Genomic DNA, 22,301 nt, shown 5'->3' with positions numbered 1-22,301 from the left:
CTTAAAGGAATATTTCACCGCTGGAAAGCTGAATATATCTTTAAATTGGGTCACTTATGTAGTAGAAATGTGAAAAAAAAATTGAAATTTGTGCCTTCTAGGCCGAGAAAAGACAGAAAATGTGTTTTGGTCTTATATGGATGAAAAACACCAAATCCCAGAATGCACCTGCTTCGTTGCTTTGAGTCCACTCCCAAGCCACGCCTACCGCTTGACAGACCAACAGAGGCATTCAACTCAACTCAAGCGTGTTTTATTGTCATTTCAACCATATACACAAAACGTTTCATCGTGATTCAAGTGGTGTTACACATTTAATATAAAAACGACATTATATAAAAACGACATACGAAACGGGCTACATTTAGTACACACACTTTATAGGCTCCGTGAAGTTCAGCTAACACATACTAGCATTAGCGCTTGGTGGGCTGTAAACACCGAGCATAAACACAGCCGTGAATTAGCGTGCAATGTAGAATGGTCGGCATTTAACAGTCACAAACTCCACCAGCAGTTAGCAGTTAAATGGATACAAATCACAACGTTTCTGCACAGCCCACCTCTTTTACCCGGTGACAGAGCATCTCTAGCTTGGAGGGCTAGCAGGCCTGGTAGCTGGACAGTCCGGTACACTATTCAGGCATGTTTCCACAAAAACAAAAACACAGCAGTCTCTGAACTCACGTTGGGAGTTTCGTTGAAGTTGGATGTAGTCCAGTTTGTGGTCTAAATGAGCGGACACTTGCAAGCAGGATCCGTAAAGTTCAGCTAACGCATACTAGCATTGGTGTAGCTAAACACAGAGTATAAACACACCCGTGAATTAGCGTGGAATGTTGAATGGTCGGCATTTAACAGTCACAAGCTCCACCAGCAGTTAGCAGTAGCTAGTTGGATTTTATTTCTACACCAGTCCGTTTAACACAGCCCACCTCCACGGGCCGGCGAGAGCAGCCTGGTAGCTGGATAGTCCCGGTGCCGGTACACTGTTGTTCAGGCATGTTTCCACAAAAACAAAAACACAGCAGTCACTGAACTCACGTTGGGAGTTTCGTTGAAGGAGGATGTAGTCCAGCTTGTTGTTTAATGAGCAGACACTTGCAAGCAGGATGGATGGGACAGGTGGACAGCTAGCGTTAGCTTTCCACCTAGCCGATGAGGATGTCCCGTAGCCGGCTAGCGGCATTGAGCGACACCGCTGGTGTCCGTGCAGGCGAAGCTCATGTAGTGTGCCGAGTATCGCGTCTGTAATAACGTTTCCTCCATATTCTCCGATCTGTACCGATGTATCCCGGTGGTACACACGTCCGGTAGTTTGAATGCAGATAATTGTTGTAAAAGTTTTCTGCTGAAAACCGAAAGCCTGTTTAGCGAAGGTTCAAGAAGGCTGACAGTAGTTTTCATTCGAAATACCTCGGCCAGACTCGGCAGTCCAACCCCCTGTGGGCGTGTTGAAAACATACGGAAGTAGATCCTAATACTGGCTGTAGTCCTTTGCCTCTGGCCCAAAAATCTTCCGATGACGCAAAAATCGTCATTTTACGTCATCGGAAGATTTTTTTCCAGGCCCCAAATGCAGAGATCTCTCGTCTCAGGGGGACATGAGGGAGGGAAGCACGGTCATTCAGAAATACTATCGGGTTTCTACTGATACAAAGCTGAATGCTAAATCGGTGAAGTATCCCTTTAAACTTTTATGCTGCTCAAATCTGGAACCAATTGCCAGAAGTTTAGACAATGCCAATTAATTAAATTCAATTTTATTTATAGTATCAAATCATAACAAGAGTTATCTCGAGACACTTTACAGATAGAGTAGGTCTAGACCACACTATAATTTCTAAAACCCCAAAGATTCCAGTAATTCCCTCAAGAACTAGCATTAGCAGTGGCTATCACGACAATGGCGAGGAAAAACTCCCTTTTAGGAAGAAACCTCGGACAGACCCAGACTCTTGGTAGGCGGTGTCTGACGGGGCGGTTGGGGGTGTGATGAACAGTGGCAATAATAGTCATAATAAAGATAATGGAACAGTGACTACAATGGTAGTCGTTGTAGTTCATGTCATAGCCAGGCACAGCAGGGCGTTGTGGGATGTAATGTGGCACAGCAGAGCATGAGTAGATGCAGTGGACGCGGCAGGACGCAGCCGGACACTGCAGGGAATCGCAGAGCGTAGCTGGGTGTAGCAGGTCCACAGCGACAGCTGCACCCAAGACCCAGGTCTTGGTGCCACCCTAATCCAAGGCAATATTCTAGGCGAAGAAGAAACATAAGGACTCCTGGGAGTGAACTCCCCAGAGCTAGGTTAGTAACAAGCATTTCTGGGACAAGCATGCACACAAAAGGAAACAAATGAAAAGAGAGATGAGAGAGCAGGTCAGTGTGTCATGGTAAGGAAGGAACTTCCCCGGCAGTCTAGAATTTATAATAGCATAACTAAGAGAGGCAGGTTAAGGAGAGGAGCCTGGTCGGGCTAGAACTCTCCCCAACTGGATCAGGCTGTACTGGCCTGCCTCCCTCTATTCTCACTATATTATTGATTATATGATAGATAAATCTGACAACTATGAAGAGAAGCAGGTGGGCCGGGTTAGGAGGACGCTGCAACTCCTCACTCCTTAACTATAAGCTTTATCAAAGAGGAGGGTTTTCAGTTTATTCTTAAATGTGGTGACAGTGTCTGCCCCCCAAACCCAAATTGGGAGCTGGTTCTACAGGAGTGGAGCCTGGTAGCTGAAGGCTCTGGCTCCCATTCTGCTTTTAGAGACTCTAGGAACCACAAGCAGCTCTGAGTTCTGGGAGCGCAGTGCTCTAGTGGGACAATAAGGTACTAAGAGCTAATTAGTCTATATCCACAACCTTCCACTTCCGGGATTGCTCCGTTGCCGTCGGAAATTCCGTCGGATTTCACTCTTCTTGGCCGGATTTCTACTTCCTTCCGTTTTGTTTGTGTTGGCGTTCTAACCTCTGGTGGATTTGTGAGGACTATGGTTAACTGCTCCTCAGATCTCTGTGGGGTAAATCCAGACAGCTAGCTAGACTATCTGTCCAATTTGAGTTTTCTGTTGCACGATCAAAACAAGTTCCTTCCCAAGGCTATTTTACAGAGGCACCATGTCTCTGCTCGGCACTTAGCACCGCCCATGACGATTGTGATTGGCTCAAAGGAATGCCAATAAATCTATCAAACCATTGCTGTTAATTAATTTTCTGTTTCATTCTGTGTGCATTTGATTGTTTCTTTTGATTGTTTTTTTATTCACTCTGTGTAATCTTTAAAGCACACTGGGTAGCCTTTGGGTAGGAAATGCGCTGTATTAAATGTTTTGCCTTGCCTTAATTATTCCAATAATAATAATTTTTTGTTTCTGATTTATGAGTAGACACACTGTGCTGAGCTGCAAATTAATCTTCAGGTTCCCAGCTTTCAGATGCTGTATACCACTAATATGTAGCATTTACTGTTGGCCTACTTATTAGTGGCATCTACTGTTGATATACTTTCTCCACCTAAATGTCCCCTTTTCCCCACCTCTAAAAAAGGAGCGGAATGCTAAGGGACCATATACCGAATCACCGTGACATCACGCTGACACAAACATCACTTCCGGGTAGACAACTGGCTGTTGATTTAAATTGCGAAGATATGTGAAATTGGCAAAATAGTTTTATTTCTGTCTTTTTTTTTTTTATACCATAACTGTAACTGTCAGGGTTGTGCAAGTTCCAAAATGCAGAAACCGCAACAGGCAGGATACGGGTGAAGTCATCCATTCAGACATACCCCCACTCAGACAATGACATCTAATTGTCGGAGTGGCGGCACTTCCATTGTTTTCAAACGTCCCACCACTCCGACAATTTTTGTTTCCATTAGGGTTAGGGAATAGCGGCATGTCGGAATAGAAGCATGTCAGAATAGCCAGCATGTCGGACTGGCAGCATGTAACCGCAGGATACAGGCAGAGATGGAAAAAGTACTAAAATATTGTACTCAAGTAAAAGTACCAATACTTTGATAAAATAAAAGTAAAAGTAATAAGTAGTTCATTTAAAATGTACTTTAAGTAAAAGTTACTAAGGCTATGTTTAGACGGAAACAATCTGAAGAGAAAACGCAGAACTGGCGTTGCGTTCTCACTTTTTATTCCGCGTTTAGACAAGAGTTTTGGGGCGGTAATCTGCGTGCAAATGGAGACGCAAAAGTGTGTGAAATTCGATGTAGTATGCACGCCAGGCGGCTAGGTGGCACTGCCACACAACATCACCAAGTCCACGCGCCTACGTAGAACCTTCCTTCTACTTCTCTACTTAGTAGCGCAAAACCAAAACATGTCGAAGCGAACAACAAAAGCTTGCCTGGACGGACGAGGAGGTGGAGTTGCATGTTTGTCTGATGATGACCCGCACAGTCGACCGTGATAAGCCGCAGCACAGCACCCGCGGGAGCACTACCAATACCCTGGGCCTCGTAGCCCTTCAGCTGCTGCTTGAGAGCGAGAGGCAGCGGGCAGACGAGGCTGAAGCAGACCCTCCTCTGCCCGCTGCCACTCGCTCTCGTTGTATCTTGAGTAGCGATGCTGTGATGATGTATGGAAGAGGAAATCCGCTGACACTGTTCTTCATTATAAAAGTTTATTACATCAAAGAATTCAGCATCAATTTACAAGCTTCTGCAGAAACTCGGAGAGGACAGAACCCTAATCTTCCAAAATGGTCACTCTGCCCTTCTTCTGTTAATACATGGTATATATCCTTTACTTTGTGTAAAATAAGGTGGGGGTAGGAGCAAGATTATTAGCAAATAGCTATGATCCACATGGAACTGGTCCAAGGGGCCCCACTGATAACACTCTCCAGATGTTTCAGCAAAAGTGGGGTAAAGTTCATTTGAATCTCCTTATACCAAAAACTTAAGTAAAAGTTGTACATCTTCAGATACTACACTCTCTTTCTCTTCATCCGCAACGTTGTAGCCTACTCTGGCTCAAATGAATAGCCTATATATGGTCATCAAACTATAACAACCTTTTCCACATTGTCAGTCATTTAAATATTGAGCCATTACATTGAAAATCTATTAGATAACAGGAGCCTATAATTTTCGTATATAATAACTTGTCTCTCTCCACACCGCTGTCTTCAGACTTTTGCATTTTTACCCTTAAGACGGGAACGCGACGGTGGAGCATTTTTAAGATTTCCACTCTGGAGGGTGGTTTCACTTTTTTTGCGTTTTTAAGCCCCAAAAACACTGTCGGCGTATAAATGAAAGGCACATCCGATAAAAAAAAATGTCTTTCACCCGCGCGCGTCATCGTGTAAACAGGGTTACATAAAAAAATAAAAAACTGTAAAACGGGGGGGGATCTCTGCCATATAGTGAAAATAGGACAAGGGGTCATAAATCCCAAACTATTTTGTTTTAAATTTAAAAAAAAAATCTATACAAATGTCACACATGGCATTTAAGACCCTTAGAAAGGTACAATGTGAAATTTTAGTTCAGACCATCCCATAAAAACTTCTTCAAACAATCAATTGAAAGTGAAAGTACCATACATTGTTAGTTCTGAGGGCCATCCTTCTTTTCTTCACAAACATAAAAAACTGTTATAACGCAAATCAAGGCCAAATCACATGTTTTGACTCCATAAATGGGTTAGACCCTAATGTTCACAGCCCAGACTAGCAGCTAGCTTCTACACACCTAAGTAGCCCGTATGAGCTAATTAGATTTATGTGAATTAATTAAGCCAGTGTCCTACATACGTTGTCCTGGCAAGGGTGGGCAATTAATTTTCCCAAGGGGCCACATGAGAATCAGGGACTGTTGTGGAAAGCCGGACCAATAGACTAAACTCAATTCTGCTCAATATAAATTTTATGTCATGCGGCACGTTCTCAAACGTCTCTTTTTTCTCTGGGGGTATTAGCGCAGCAGAGTACATACAGCATACTTTCGCATGAAAAAAGAATGGCCAGGTCTGGTGCGCAATGTTTTTTTTTTTCTTCCTTTCGGTTTTCGTTAGTCAAAGTCACTTCACTCAAAACGTAATCAAGTACATTTTCAAATACTGATTTTAAAAACTACTTGAAAAATACACAACAAAACTACTCAATACAGTAATGTGAGTAAATGTATTTCGTTGCTTTCCACCTCTGGATACAGGAACTAAAAAAAAATCTGTTCTGCAAGAAATACACACTGGAATACTATTACAGGCTGAACACAAGGAGCAACACAGGGAACAATGACAACCAAACGGACCCAAAGAACGCTCAGGTCAAAATCCACAAGGAGCAAATCACAAGACAAGGCAAACTCCAGGCAACTAGAGAGAAAACACTGATTGGGTAACAGGGCTGGCAACACAAAGGAAGGCTGATGTGGCTAGACAAAAAAACAGGTGTATGACAGAAGACATGCTGGGCAGGCACACATAAGGTAGGCACGGCACAGCACAGAAAACTCAAAATGCAATGAATGAATCAAGGAACGTGGTACAAAAGACCCCCAAACACAAAATCTTCTAGAGACTCAAATAAACAGTAAAGGCTAGATATAAAGAAGATATATTGTCACACCGACAGTCCCACTTTATATTTTACCAACAACAAGCCCGAAGGCATCTGGCGAGCAGAACCGTGACAGTAACGTTTAAAGATATGTAGTTAAACACGGTGGTCCGCCTTTATCTGAGAGGGAGAGGGTCTGTGAACGTAACAAAGAAAGTAACATAAGAGATGCCAGAAGTCGTCCTGGTTGAACTTACACTACGCTTTATCTGTAATCATGATAATAAAAATAAAAAAATGTCTTAAGCCCAGAGTGACATTTTACATGAAGTAACATTAAATGAAGTAAAATGGCAGAATTACCTCTAGTGATGCATTCTCAAAAATGACTCTTCATCGCCACTCTCTCCTCCTCAGAAAAGAAAGGCAGGCCCTTTAATCGCAGGTCCAGAGCAGAGGAATAGATCTCTTGCTGAGGTCCCTATTGATGACCTGTTTTATCTCCCGGACCAATGATGACTCTCCAATTCTGTCTGTAGTGTCCTGGATGAGATGAGCTTGCAAAGGAGCAATTAAACAGATGGTGGGGCTGCTCTCCTCTGACATGAGAGTAGTTGCATTGTTTATTGGCTTTAGGGCCTTGATAATATCCTCTGCATTTGAGATGTCTTCTTCACTGAGAGTGCAGATGTCAGATTCTCCTCTCCTTACCTGAGAAGTGAGTAAGGCGGCGCAGACTGCAGGCTCTTGCTCCAGAGACCTGCCAACCATCTCATACACACTGTTCCACCGTTACACACAGCTGATCTGTTTTCAGCTTGAGCCTTGGCAGACCAAGTAGCCTCTGATTCTTTTTAAGCTGGTGTTTTGCACTAGTGCTGTGGTGGGAAAATGTAATAATACCTATCACCCTCCCCAGTAGCCTTGACACAGTGGGCAACTTGAGCATTCAGGGCCAGAGGTACGTACATTTGGGAATGTAGCGTTCTCAGTGCCATGGCCAACCCGCAGAAAGCGCACGCTGTGATACTTCAGCTTACGTCGTATTTACCAAACTTGCAGTTCGTCAGGTAATCAGCGCCTTTCTCCGCCCACTATACCGTAAATTGCGCTGTAGCAAAGCGTTAAGTACTGGTGCTATGATACGGCTTAGTGCAGACTGCCATATTCCCACTGCTGATGCTATGACTGTTTGAAATTATCCTGATGCCAATATTTGTAATGTAGCGAGGAGTTGAACAGCTGCTGGAATGGAATGTGAGTCGGAGAGTCAATGTCACTTTTGATTTCTTCCAGTAACTGTAATATTGCATGGCTGCTTAATCTGTAACGCTTAATGATTTCATCTTCACTCAACTGAAGAGTGTGATCCTTGTAGCAAAAATCCTTTCAGCTCGGATTCCTGCCGCCATTTCATCAGGAGGCATATGCCAGGAAACCCGCTTCCTGGTTTACACCTGCTTTTAAGAGGCGGAGAATTTTCACCGCAAAATAGAGGCACGCTGTCACGGCGGGTTTCTGTACATACCGCGGAATACATAATTAGGCGCACTTTACGCTTCCCCTCCCATCTCTTTATGGGAAACTCCCACGTTCCCCTTGACCCTCCCGTGAATGCATATGCATGACACAGAAAAGCGCAATTTGCCATTTTTAGTTACCGTGACAGGCAGTCTGTGCTTTTACCTCAGTGCAGCCTGTTTGTACATACCTCGCCATGCTTTTATGCGCACGTTGCGAAAAAAATACACCTGAGGTGGGTGCAAAAGCGTTAGCACATCTGGACCTCACTGAGGGGCCAAGCGTGTGGGCATAGCACTTTGCATGTAGGAATTTACCCAGTTCAGCAGAGACAACCATGTTGGATGCGTTATCAGTAAATAAAACTATATTGTTCTTAGAAATCTGCCATTCCTCTGCTACATTTAACAGTTGAGCAATATCTGCATCCAAGTGGCTCTCATTCACTGCTCTTGTTTGGAGCATGTGAGACGCTTGATGCCACTCATCGGTAATAAAATGTGCAGTTATGGTGACATAGGATTCTGTGGCAATGGATGTCCACCCATCACATTACAGCTATCCTACCTGCTTTCTTTAGTGATTCCATGATTTCAGTTTTGGTCTCGTTGTAGAGTGTGGGGATCGCTATCTTGGCTCCAAAGTGTGTCATTAGTCCAGAGTTCGGGCTGGCTCAGGTTTGCTTTGGACCAGCTTTTAGTTATTCTGCTTAAGTTTTAGACTCCCGGAGGACTTCCTATGACATACTGAGCTCCTCTCTTTCTCCATCTGTGGGTATTCATGTCCCATTAATTCATGTTACTAACTTCTTTCCCAGAGTTCTTGTGCTTTCTCGCCTCACAGATTTCCTTGGATTTTGGTGGCACCTGGATCGTGGTTGCAGCTGCTGCCGTGGTCCTGCTTGATGCCCACTGCTACTATTATTATTAGTCATAGTTGTATTATCTTCACTGTTGCTATAATTGCCACTGTTTATCATGTCATTCCATTATACACACTGCTATAATTATTATGGGTCATATTTCTCCCTCTCTTACTCGCTCTCTCTTCCTCTCTCCCCACCAGTTGAGGCAAATGGCTGTCCACCAAGAGCCAGGTACTGTCTGAGGTTTCTGCCCATTAAAAGAAAGAAAATTGCACCAAATGCGTGCTCTCTTGCAGGAATTGTTAGGTTTCTGTAAATTATAGTGTGGTTTAGACCTACTCTCTGTTAAGTGTCCTGTGATAACTTCTGTTATGATTTGACTCTATAAATTGAATTTGTAACTAAACCTTGACTGAAAGACTAGATAATCATTGACTTGTTTTTAAAGCATGTGCACCTATGTGGAGGGCTATCACGCAATATATATATCATATATACTGTCTGGACTGATCCAAAGAGAGCTTGCTGCTGGAAAGCGCATATGAACGTGTACATATGGATGGATAGATAGATAGATAGATAGATAGATAGATAGATAGATAGATAGATAGATAGATAGATAGATAGATAGATAGATATAAAAAAAGGCATGTTCATGCGTGACACAGTTCTGTTGTCCATTGGCGTTGGTCAGGCACAAAGTCACAGAACGTAGCCCTGGAAGTAGCTGGCAAGCAAGTGACAGAGACAGACCAAGAGATGCTCTGCCCAACTAGATTTGCAAAACACACAGAATAGGATGGAAGCCCTGCGAGCTAGCACATCAACTCAACGTTACTGTTATTTGCTGACATCAATCTTGGAGAGTAGAGAAGACAAGTTTACCTGATTGCTGTTCTACATTTCACTTGGTTTTTCTTTTTGTGACTGGATAGTTCCACTTCATCCTCTCATCAAAATTATAAACACTGACACAAACTAAGATATAAGGGGGACGTGGGGCCCTTGCATAATTTGCAGGGGCCTAAGTAACTTGGAACTTGCGTAGTAAGCGAATAGGGCTGTTTGGCTCCGTTTCAAACGTTTACACACCAATACTGTCACGTTAATCACCAGCCAGTCTTACTTGGTATTAACGTAGTCTTTATTTAATTAGCCTTCCCTTAGCTTAACAGCTGTACCTCAGCACGTCTCCACATAGCGTTATACATACGTTCTTCCGTCTCACCTCCGTGACGTCATACATGCGTCCTCTCTAGTGTGTTACATTCAAGTACCTCACTACAAATACACCAATAAACGTTGGCACTAGGATTAGGCAACGGTTAGGGTTAAGGTTAGGTGCCTTGAAGTCAACAGTCGCAGCGCTGCCTGGAAGGAGACGTTGGGGGCTTAAAACACCATAGAGCGTTTCAAACTCTCTTATGGAACATCTCTAGCACTCTTGTGGGCCCTCTGGCGGCCATATGCCCTGCTTAGTTCGCTAATGCGTTGGCCAGCTCTAACCTGAAACAAGACATCCCCACCAATGTACAACAAGATTCAACATCCACATCTTGCACATTTTGAACATATTCTCCCTAAAGCTCATTAACCCCTTTTTGACCAACAATTTATTCCTATTGAAAAATTTTAATTATGTCAAACTTTCATTCCTTTACACGACTGCTCTGTCTCTCTGTAACTTGTGTTAATATTTTAAATTTTTTCAAACTAGTTTAATGGTGTTAGAATATATTTTGTGAGAATAGAGAGAGGTTTTTAGAGTTCATGAAGCTGACCTTGTTGTCTCCACTTCTCTGGGTTATGAGAGGCCATCTGGTTTTAAATTGATAAGATATTTTAAAGGGAGTGTGAGATATTGCCTGAGAAAAGGTCTTCTCTGATCGGAGGGGACAGAGACAACAATGCAGTGTTTTGCAAGCGTGACATATGTGGCACAAAGTATGGAAATGGCCTCGGCTCTCACAACTTCTTAAGCCGGCAGAAGATTAAGAACACACAGGTATTCAAATCCAACAATAGCAGCTTGTCTCTTTTGACCTGAGAATGGGAGAAGCCGAGGTAACATTTTCATACAGGGTGTTACATATCGTTAGGAGCCGGCTGGAGCCAGAAGATCTGGACTGGATCCAAACTGATGACAGCATCGCCAGAAGATGGGACAGAAATGGATAAATAGAGAGTATCTTAACTTAGCCGGCATCAGATGCTGGGGGAATCTTTGCCTGTTTGCTAGGTGAAAGATAGACCTGTATTGAAGTATCTGATCCGTGTACACGTAATTGTAGATTGCAATATCATTCTTCACTAAAGCTTGTTATAACTTTAACTGAACGAATCCTGAGTCTTATTCCTCTGATCTACCAGTAAACGAACACTATTCAGGATGTAGTGACCATAGAACTGGAGTCAGATCAAGTCTGGCCTTTTTAGGGCCAGACCGGTCATCGGTCACATTTTAGCACATAATCCTTCAACGGTTTGCATTGTTTTCTCGTTTTTCTGAACGTCCATGTCTTGGTTATATCTGAGAAAACCCATCTGCCCTCCTGCAGAGCGAAACTAAAGCCAGCATATAAACTAATAATTCTCTCTTTGATACCTGATTCATCACACAGCATATCAGTAGATTTTCCTTCAGAAATGCAGCCTTTACTTATTTCACTCAGCACTCTGTGATCATGGCACAAGTGGCCTCGAAATGAGTTTTGCAGGTAATTTTCTGATGCTTTCAGCAGGACTCTCAGAGCATCTTATCATCTTAAGATGATTATTCAGAGAAAAACACAGATGGAAAGAGATGAGCAGTTTTATTTATCTGCTCTTCAATAAAATGCATTATGATTTAAAAAAAATGATGGAGATGGTGAAGGGTTTTATGTAGATGATAATTTTGTATGTCTGTTTTCTTTAAGCAATCTATAAGTCCTGGAAAAATCTTTAAATGCGTCAATCTAAAGCCTTGAATGGTGTTGAATTTGTCGGTTCCTTGGTGCAGTGATACTGTATGCAGTCTTTATGTAAACGGGGGAGGGGTCGAAAATTATGTTGTTTTTGAAAGAAATTTGGGGGCCCAAAACGCCACCTAGGTTTTTGGCCCAGTGAGGCCTAGGACCTCTTTAAAATGAAGTATTTTTGTTCCGCAACGGTTTTTGGTACCATTTTTGCCTGCTTTCTTCAGGACTCCTTTTGTTGTATCACTTTTTATTTTATTAAATCCTCAAGCTCACCACTGCCCTGTTGTCTCTGCATTTTTGGGTCTGCCTTTTCCCTAATTGTAACTGTGGCAGCAACATTTAAAGAATTAGAAGGAGCAGCATAACACTATTGAGTTGGCATTGTAAAAATCCTTTAGAGACACGCCCTGGACCTTTTTAAGATAAAAAAAAAGAAAAAGAAAAAAAAAAGGCATAAAACAATAAAAACCTGGTTCTTTCAATCGGGGGGAGAGCAGTTAAAAACCAGTGATGTTTAAAATGAGATGAACACAAACTGATTACGAAAAAAGGAATACAATGTTAATTATTTAAAACTTGGATATAAAAGTATTGTATAGTGTCTTCCTTAAAAAAGTACAAATAAAAAGCACTCAAGCCACAACTCAAGTCCAAAACACCGCTCAAACATAAATCTATATCTATAAAAAAATTACTGATGCAACAACAAAACAAAAAAACGCACGGCTAAAACAAGGGGTCCTGCACCACGACTGGCCTACTCTTCCAGAAACGTCGCTCCCTTCCTCCGGCCAAGCCTACAAACTTAGGCCAGTCAGTGTTCTTTTTCATACGCTTATTAGTATAAATCACATTGGTCTGTGGGGAGACTTACGAATTAGGGAGAAGTTTTAAGCTTTCCCACTTCTTGCCACAAGCGGTCGGTATTTGGCTGGTCCTTGGACCATGTTTCTCAGGGCCTTGTGCTGGTGTTAGGACTGCTGCTTTCTGTCTCTGCTGCTTGCGTCTCTCTACTTTGTATTCCGCATGCTCTCTTTGTTCAGCCACACACACTCTGGATGACGTGCCGCTGGCCTGAGAGGGGGACGGTTCTGCTAGTGGGAGCTGGGGAGCGTTGCACAGCCTGCAGTCTCCAGGGTGTGGTCCCAACCGAGCCCCACTCTCCCCTTTTCCTGTGGAATGCGTCACGGTGCCCCCAACGGTACGCCCTGGGAGGTAGGCTCACACATTTGACATAGTCTTTCCACGCTCACCTAAACTCGCAGGCGGCATATCTTTGGTCCCCAGTCCCATCGTCCCCTCACACCACCGTCTTGGGGAAAACAGGGAGACACACAGCACACAGGAAAGGGGATACCACCACCCGGACACCAACACCACCACCTTTGGCTCTCAGCAACTAAAAATGGGGAACAAATGGGAAACACACACACAATTAAAGGGGGTTCACTCCCCAACAATAAGGTCAAAATCAATATCGAAAAATGAAAAGAGCAAACTTAACACAGGCTATCAATTCAAAACAACAAAAGACACTTATCAAATCAAAACAATACAAATTGCAATCATAATTAGAGCAAAACAATTAGAAAATAACAAACTCAAAATCTACTAATGGAAAATTAAACTCAATAGTAGAAAGAAAAGAAAACCAACAAACGTAACTTTTAACTAAATTGAAAATAAAATAAAAATAAATAAACAACTTAATCAACTCTATTAATGTAGGGAGCCAAACCCCTCTGCTACATTCATCCGTTTAAAACAATGGCTCATATGAAACAGGTGGCTCACACATTGGCCCAGTAGCCGTAAAGGCAAGACAGGCGTGCAGCAATAGTTACAATACTCCGAATTTTTAAGGCGAAACAGCAGCCAGTGGGTGACCGCTATGCGCCTACGACAATCTCCGGCTATACCAGCCCGGTTCCTATTATTTATAGAAAATAATAGTTAATAATACAAAATACTGAACAATAAATCCTACCCCATTTAGACTACATACCGATCCAGCAGCGTTTACGTCAACCTGAAGGAGGCAGCTCCCAGCGGCCAAACCGCACGGCAAACTCTGTGATGTCCACTTTATTTGAAGGTGATTGAAATGGCGAGGTCGAGGACTGGCCCGCCAACCGTGGATCTACAAGCGTTCAATACATAGTAAAATAACGGCAGCTGATAACAATGGAATGATTGCCACCTCGGAATAACAGGCACCGCCCCCCTGGTTACGTTGTTTTTCCGACTGGCAGCGTTCACATGGTCGGGATGCGTGTTCTTCTTCTTCTGTTATATTGGCGTTTGGCATAACAACTTTTTGCATGACTGCCACCAACAGTTGGCCATAGCCAGTGTTGCCAACTTAGCGACTTTGTCGCTAGATTTAGCGACTTTTCAGACCCCCTTAGCGGCTTTTTTTCACAAAAGCGACTAGCGACAAATCTGGCGACTTTAGGTAGAAAAAGTCGCCAGTATTGGGTTAGGGTTAGTAGTATTGTCCAGCGAGCACGCAAGGTATTTCTCCCCTGTAGCCGCCAAAACATTCACCTCTCTTCTGTTCTGTGACTGAGGAGCAGCACATTGTGTACACATTGTGCAGCAGCACAGTGCGCGCATGCAGGTAGAAAGGGGAGAAGGGACAGCGTGCGGGTGCCGGTGTAGGTAGGAGAGACAGCGGGACATGACGGGAGAAAGTCGCCGCTGAGCTGGCCTGGCCCTGGGCAACCCGGCCTTTTTTGAGAATTATTTATCAATCTTTCTCCATCCCATTTTAGAATTTCTTTTTTTCCTTTTTCCACTTCAAAGATAGGCTACCTAAGTAATAATTATAAGGTAAAATAAATTCCTGTATTGAATTTGTGATTATTTGGCTAAAGATTTCTATTTTTTTTTCTATCTACCTTGCTGACACAACCACTAAGCTGTATGCAAATGAGCGTATGACGTCATCTAGCGACTTCTAGCGACTTTTAGGACAGCCAATAGCGACTTTCCTTACTGAGGAGTTGGCAACACTGGCCATAGCCTAGAGCATCAGGTGTGTGAAAACATGGAGGCCACAATAACAAAAGATTTTCTGCTGTTTTGTTATGCGAGCATCCAAAGGTTTGTGGTATCTGCAGGACAACGAACAGGAAAAGACACGGATAATGTTTTTTTTTTTTTTATACATAGGTAATATTTGGACATTGGGTTAGATTTGACCGTTTTAAGTGGTTATGATGAGCAATATAGAAGAGGATTTTTTGGTGATGATTGATCGTTGTTTAGGTACATTAAACCATGTTAAGCTTTTTCACATTAGGACTTATAAAGCCAATGTGAACCGCGGAGAGTCAACCCCCAGCCGCTCCGCTGCCCTGAAGCAGAAATGCTTTATGTCAGATAATGTCCATAATAATTGGACTTTGGGTTAGATTATTTCACAGTTTTCCGTGGTTATGATGGGTAATATGAGAGAGAAATTTGGTGATGATTGATCGTTGTTTAGGTACATTAAACCACGTTAAGCTTTTTCCTCGCCATATTAATAATATTAATACGGCCACTGATGAAGAAAATATTAACGTGAGATAACTTCTATAATCGTTGGATTTCGATTTAGTTTTTTTGACAGGCTTAAGTGTTTATGACAAGATATGACCATGATAAATCTGGTGATGATTGATCGTTGTTTAGATACATTAAACCACGTTAAGCTTTTTCAAGTTAAGCGTTTAATGTCCCTGTCGTAACTGTTGGTCATTTCCTTCGCGAGCTCCTGATAAATGATGGCGTTTCTTAGATTTTTGCGATCTAAACTAGCAGTTATATTTTTCTGGTAAATTAAATTAAAAAAGTATCTCGTCTCCTCGTTTTTGTTTTGCAAACAGAGCGGAAATACTGGGCGGAAATGAACTGAAACTTCTTCTTCTTCGTTTTATTGCGGGTTGCAACCATAAAATGACCTAAAACTTAATCGCAATTCATTATTTATTCGGCAAATAACGTTTCCATCAGCGTTTATCGCATACGCCGTATATCGATCAAGACAAAATCCGATGAGACCGAACGTATTTCATTTGAGTCGATATTCATGAAATTCAGTCGGATTTTACTGTTTCCATAAGGCATTTTTCATTCGATATCACTTAATTCGGATAAAAACGGGTCGATGGAAACATAGCTATTGTCGCTGTTGATAGAAAAATTTTAGCTGTTGATAGCATTAGTGTCTCTGTGGACAAAACATTGTCACTGTTGATGGAAACATTGTAGCTCTTGATAGAAACACTGTCGCTGTTGATGGAAACATTGTCGCTGTTGATGGAAACATTGTCAATGTTGATGGAAACATTGTCAATGTTGATGGAAACATTGTCACTGTTGATGGAAACATTGTCACTGTTGATGGAAACGTTGCTGTTGATGGAAACGTTGTCGCTGTTGATGGAAACGTTGCTAGTGCGGCTGTCGCTGTTGATGGAAACATTGTAGCTGTTGATAGAAATACTGTTGATAGAAACATTGTAGCTGTTATGAACATTGTCACTGTTGATAGAAATATTGTCACTGTTGATGGAAATATTGCCACTGTTGATGGAAACATTGTCGCTGTTGATAGAAATACTGTCGCTGTTGATGGAAACATTGTAGCTATCGAAAAATTCTCGCAGTTGGTAGAAACATTATTGCTGTGGACAGAAACATTGTGGTTGAAACATTAGCTAAGTTTCCATCCACTTGTCAATCGAATTATCTGAAGTTAGGTAAAAAAACTAATGCGAATAAAGCTGGTGAAAGTGTGTTTCCATCCAAAAGCTTTAAAGCGAATAAAAACCTGTGCGTAATGACGTCACATGCTGTTTTGCGATTAAATTGGTATATTGAATTGATTTGAGACATTTTAAGGTGTTTCCATTCATTTGTGCACTGAATCGCACAACATTCAAGCGAACAAAGTTTTGCTAGACAAACATAGTTGTTGTTAATATTAGAAGCCAAGCTAAGCTACGATGGACCTTTGGCTGAGGATCTGATCCAGCTCATCAAAAAGGTGGAACTTGCCTTTTAATTTCCCTCCGGCACCGCTGTGAGACAACTCTCTTTTTTGAGCCGTGTATCGCTGTTTGAGCGCCTTCCATTTACTCCGCAGGACGTCCCACGGCTTGTCGTAAGGGACATTCTAAAACGCTTAACGTGAAAAAGCTTAATGTGGTTTAATGTATCTAAACAACGATCAGTCATCACCAGATGTATCATGGTCATATCTTGACATGAACACTTAAGCCTGTGAAAAAAACTAAATCGAAATCCAACGATTATAGAAGTTATCTCACGTTAATGTTTTCTTCATCATAGTGTCAGATAACGTCCATAATATTTGGACATTGGGTTAGATTTTACCGTTTTAAGTGGTTATGATGAGCAATATAGGAGAGGATTGTTTTTGGTGATGATTGATCGTTGTTTAGGTACATTAAACAACGTTAAGCCTTTTCACGTTAGGACTTATAAAGCCAATGAGAACCGTGGAGAGTCAACCCACAGCCGCTCCGCTGCCCTGCTGTGAAGCAGAAACGCTTTATGTCAGATAACGTCCATAATAATAGGATTTTGGGTTAGATTTTTTGACAGTTTTCCGTGGTTATGAGGGGTAATATGAGAGAGAAATTTGGTGATGATTGATCAGGTACATTAAACCACGTTAAGCTTTTTCCTCGCCATAGGGCCAATGATGAAAAAAACATTAACGTGAGATAACTTCTATGATCGTTTTATTCTATTTAGTTTTTTTGATTGGCTTAAGTGTTCATAGATACATTAAACCACGTTAAGCTTTTTCACGTTAAGCGTTAATGTCCCTGTCGTAACTGTTGGTCATTTCCTTCGCGAGCTCCTGATAAATGATGGCGTTTCTTAGATTTTTGCGATCTAAACTAGCCGTTATATTTTTCTGGTAAATTAAATTAAAAAAGTATCTCGTCTCCTCGTTTTTGTTTTGCAAACAGAGCGGAAATACTGGGTGGAAATGAACTGAAACTTCTTCGTTTTATTGCGGGTTGCAACCATAAAATGACCTAAAACTTAATCGCAATTCATTATTTATTCGGCAAATAACGTTTCCATCAGCGTTTATCGCATAAGCCGTATATCGAGCAAGAGAAAATCCGATGAGACCGAACGTATTTTCTTTGAGTCGATATTCATGAAATTCAATCAGATTTTACTGTTTCCATAAGGCATTTTTCATTCGATATCACTTAATTCAGATAAAAACGTGTGGATGGAAACATAGCTACTGTTGCTTTTTAACACTACTAGGACCAATGTTTTTATTTTTAGGTATTAAATTCTAAGCTACCAACTGGCAATGTCTGCCTTTTCACTGACTGCTTCTGTCTTGGGGTTTTGAAGGTGTGTGTGTGTGTGTGTGTGTGTGTGTGTGTGTGTGTGTGTGTGTGTGTGTGTGTGTGTGTGTGTTGTGGCAGATTGATCACTCCTGTCATAGCTGGATTGCTGCAGAGTGCTGAACACAGGCTGCTAATTGATAGAGATCCTCTGGGCCTCGTTCACTCGGACAGCAGAGAGAGGAGACAGATAAAACCCAGGTTGAAAAGAATGAAGGAAACAAGTAGAGCCCAGTAAAAACAGTAATCTGCTTGCACATATGTCATCACCATGGGTACCATCATCATAATCAAATTCACTTCAGGTAAATTATGCTGCAGAAAGGTCTTTCTCTGCCAATACAAATTTTAAAGTAGATTATAATCTGGTAATTTTCAAACCATAAATCTTCTATGATAGTTGTCTCCATATTTGCCTTTACTGTAATATATGTCTTCCATCTGATAAGATGAGATGTGATGATAAATATGGAAGAATCCTAATCTACAATACAGGCAGGTCTATGTTGGTAAATACTAAAAATGACTTTTACTGAATTGTCCCAATTCATTTTTTTTTGGTGGTGGTGGTGGGTGGGGGGGGTTAACCTCTCCTTAACCTCTTTTTTATTTCCTCCTCCTTATCTCCCTCATATTTGTCCTTCTCTCTGAGTCAATACTTCACATCTGTTTAAGTCTGTTTAATATTTGATGAACGGATAATTTGACAGATGCAGACGAAGCACCGCACCCGTACCCCACCCACTCCTTCAGCATCCTTCTCCCCTAACCCCTTCATCCGCCTCCCTCCACTCACTCCCTGACTGCGGCCCAATGAGGTCGTCTGACCTGTCCCTCCATGGCAATCATTAACAAGTGCTATGTCAGCTAAGCTCTGATACAAGATGGCTGCTCAGCTGTTATCCAGACGCCAACCGACTCATGTCTTCTGTCAAAGTTATCTAACTGCATAAACAAACCCAATTTACAGACGGACTAAAATTACAGGAAATACAGAACTATTGTGGTATAACAAAACAGAAATGACAAAAAATATTGCATTGTACACTTACATGCACACAGGAAACCAACCTGGGTTAACCCTATAGACCTTAGAGTCTAGTTCAGCCCCAAAAGTCTGGTTTAATCCAAATAATATAACCCCACTGGTGTCTGGTTTAACCCGACTAGAATATAGTTTGTCAATCCTATTAAAGTGTAGTTTAACTCCAGTAGTCTGGTCTAACCTTATTAGGGTCGGGGTAGTCTATATCCTCGACGTTCCACTTCCGGGATTGCTACGTTGCCGACGTAAATTCCGCTGGATTTCACTCATGTAAGCTAGATATCCTTTGCCTTCCTCTTCCTTTGTGTTGGCAGTCTAAACTCCGGTGGATTTCTGAGGACTATGGTTAACTGCTCCTCAGATCTCTGCAGGGTAAATCCAGACAGCTAGCTAGACTATCTGTCCAATCTGAGTTTTCTGTTGCACGACTAAAACCAGGGGCAGCATCAGACGATTTTGCCAGGGCTTCATCCCCAACTGTTTTGAGTGTAGCCCTGTGTCAGGGTTGCAGGCTAGGACCCAAATGCAGAGATGCGAGGAGAGTGTAGCAGTTAAAATAATACTTTAAATAAGAAAACAAAGAGACTTACAAATGTAAGTAGAGCAGCAGAGCAAATCCAAAAACAATCCAGGAGCACAAAAACAGAGAAATCCAGGAACACGGAGATACAGCAAAAACACAGGCAGAGAACCACAAGGGCTGACGACAAAAGACAACAATCCACCAGCAACAGACACAGAAAACACAGGGACTAAATACACCAGGTAACGAGTAAACGAGAGACCGCTGACACAAGGAGAGGGACACAGGTGAAACATATTGGGCAATCACAAGGGTGGGAAAACTGAAAACAGGAAGTAAACTAGACAAGACAAGGGAGACAAGACGGACTTCAAAATAAAACAGGAAATGGGAAAACCAACAGAAACATGAAACCAACTAAGACAAAGAAACTTGACACAAGGACTGGTGAACAGGTGAAAGACAGACAATAACAAAGGCGGGAAAACCAAAAGACAGGAAGCAACAAAACAAGAAACACTAAGGGGAACAGAAAAACTCCTAAATAAAACAGGTCCAAAACACACAAACACCACAAGAGCGGGGCAGGTGTGACAGTACCCCCCCCTCAAGAGACGGCTACCAGACGGCCCGAAAAAAAACAAAAAAAACAGGGCACGACAGTCCAAGGAAGGCGGAGGGGGCCCGGAGGAGGGACAAACACAAAACAACCCAAGGAGGGCAAAAAATAAATAAATAAAAGAGTCCGGGGGAGGCTGAAAGTCACTGGGGAGCACAGGGAACAGAGGGCCGGAGAGGCCTGGGGACACAGAGGGCCGCTCGGGACAGGGAACAGAGAGGGGCCATAGGGAACAGAGAGGACCCAGGACAGGGAACAGGGGAGCCCCAGAACAGGGAACAGGGAGGGCCCACAGGGAACAGGGAGGGGCCACTTGGGACAGGGGGCCAAAAGGCCTTGGCAACAGGGGACAGAGAGGCCTCGGCAACAGGGGACAGAGGGCCGCAGCGAAGGCAGACGCCTTCTGGCGGCCGGCGACGCAGGCAGAATCCTTCGGGTGGCCGAAGAGGTCGGTGAAGGTAGAGCTCCTCAGGCGGCCGAACAGGAAGGCGAAGAATGTATAGCCTCACAGGTGGCCAGGCAGGTCGGCGAAGACAGAGCCCCCCTGGAGACCGAGCAGGACGGCGAAGAACCTCTGGAGGTCGAGCAGGATGAGGAAGACTCTCGGGCGGTCGTTGACGAAGGCGATAACCTTCTGGCGGCCGTCGGCGAAGGCGAAACCCATCAGAAGGCCAAGCATGTCGGCAGTGAAGGAGATATCCCTCTGGCGGCCGTCGGCGAAGGCGATATCCATCAGAAGGCCGGCGGCAAAGGTGAATCCCCTCAGGAGGCTTTCCACGAAGGCTTAACCCATCAGAAGACCAGGGGCGAAGGCGAATCCCCTCTGGAAGGTGTCCACGTAAGTGAAACCCCTATGGAGGCCGTTCGTGAAGGCGAAACCCATCAGAAGGCCGGCAGCAAAGGCGAAACCCCTCTGGAGGCCGTCCACAAAGACGAATCCCTTCTGAAGACCGGCAACGAAGGCGAATCCCTGCTGTGGGCCGGGCAGGCGAAGGGTCAGCTGGGCTGAAGACAGGTGAAAAGTCAGCTGGGCCAGTGTCTGCCACAGACAGGACACAAGGGGCAGGTGTCGGTCTAACCACAGACAGGACACGAGGGGCAGGAGTCGGTCTGACCACAGAAAAAGCCCCTGGGGCGCCGGAGACCGGCACAGTCTCTGAAGTGCCAGGGAAGGGCACAATCTCCGAAGTGCCGGGCAAGGGCACAGTCTCTGAAGTGCCGGGCAAGGGCACAGTCTCTGAAGTGCCAGGCAACAGCACAATCCCAGAGGTTACAAGCACCGGCACAGGCATAGGGAGACTGGTCAGCTGGGACTCTGGGAGAGCAGTCGACACAGACTCTGGGAGGTCGGGCGACGCAGACTCTGGGAGGTCGGGCGACGTAGACTCTGGGCAGCTGAACGTCAGCGGCGATTCTGGGCGGCTGCACGTGAGCGGCGATTCTGGGCGGCTGCACGTGAGCGGGAAATCTGGGCGGCTGGGCGGCACACAGGAAAAGAACCACAAGGGCCGACGACAAAAGACAAATGACAACAATCCACCAGCAACAGACACAGAAAACACAGGGACTAAATACACCAGGTAACAAGTAAACGAGAGACCGCTGACACATGGAGAGGGAAACAGGTGAAACATATTGGGCAATCACAAGGGTGGGAAAACTGAAAACAGGAAGTAAACTAGACAAGACAAGGGAGACAAGATGGACTTCAAAATAAAACAGGAAATGGGAAAACCAACAGAAACATGAAACCAACTAAAAAAAAGAAACTTGACACAAGGACAGGTGAAAGACATCAGACAATAACAAAGGCAGGAAAACCAAAAGACAGGAAGATACAAAACAAGAAACAC

This window comes from Perca fluviatilis, chromosome 17 (assembly GCF_010015445.1).
Source record: "Perca fluviatilis chromosome 17, GENO_Pfluv_1.0, whole genome shotgun sequence".
Taxonomy (NCBI): domain Eukaryota; kingdom Metazoa; phylum Chordata; class Actinopteri; order Perciformes; family Percidae; genus Perca; species Perca fluviatilis.
This window is presented reverse-complemented; position numbering follows the sequence as displayed.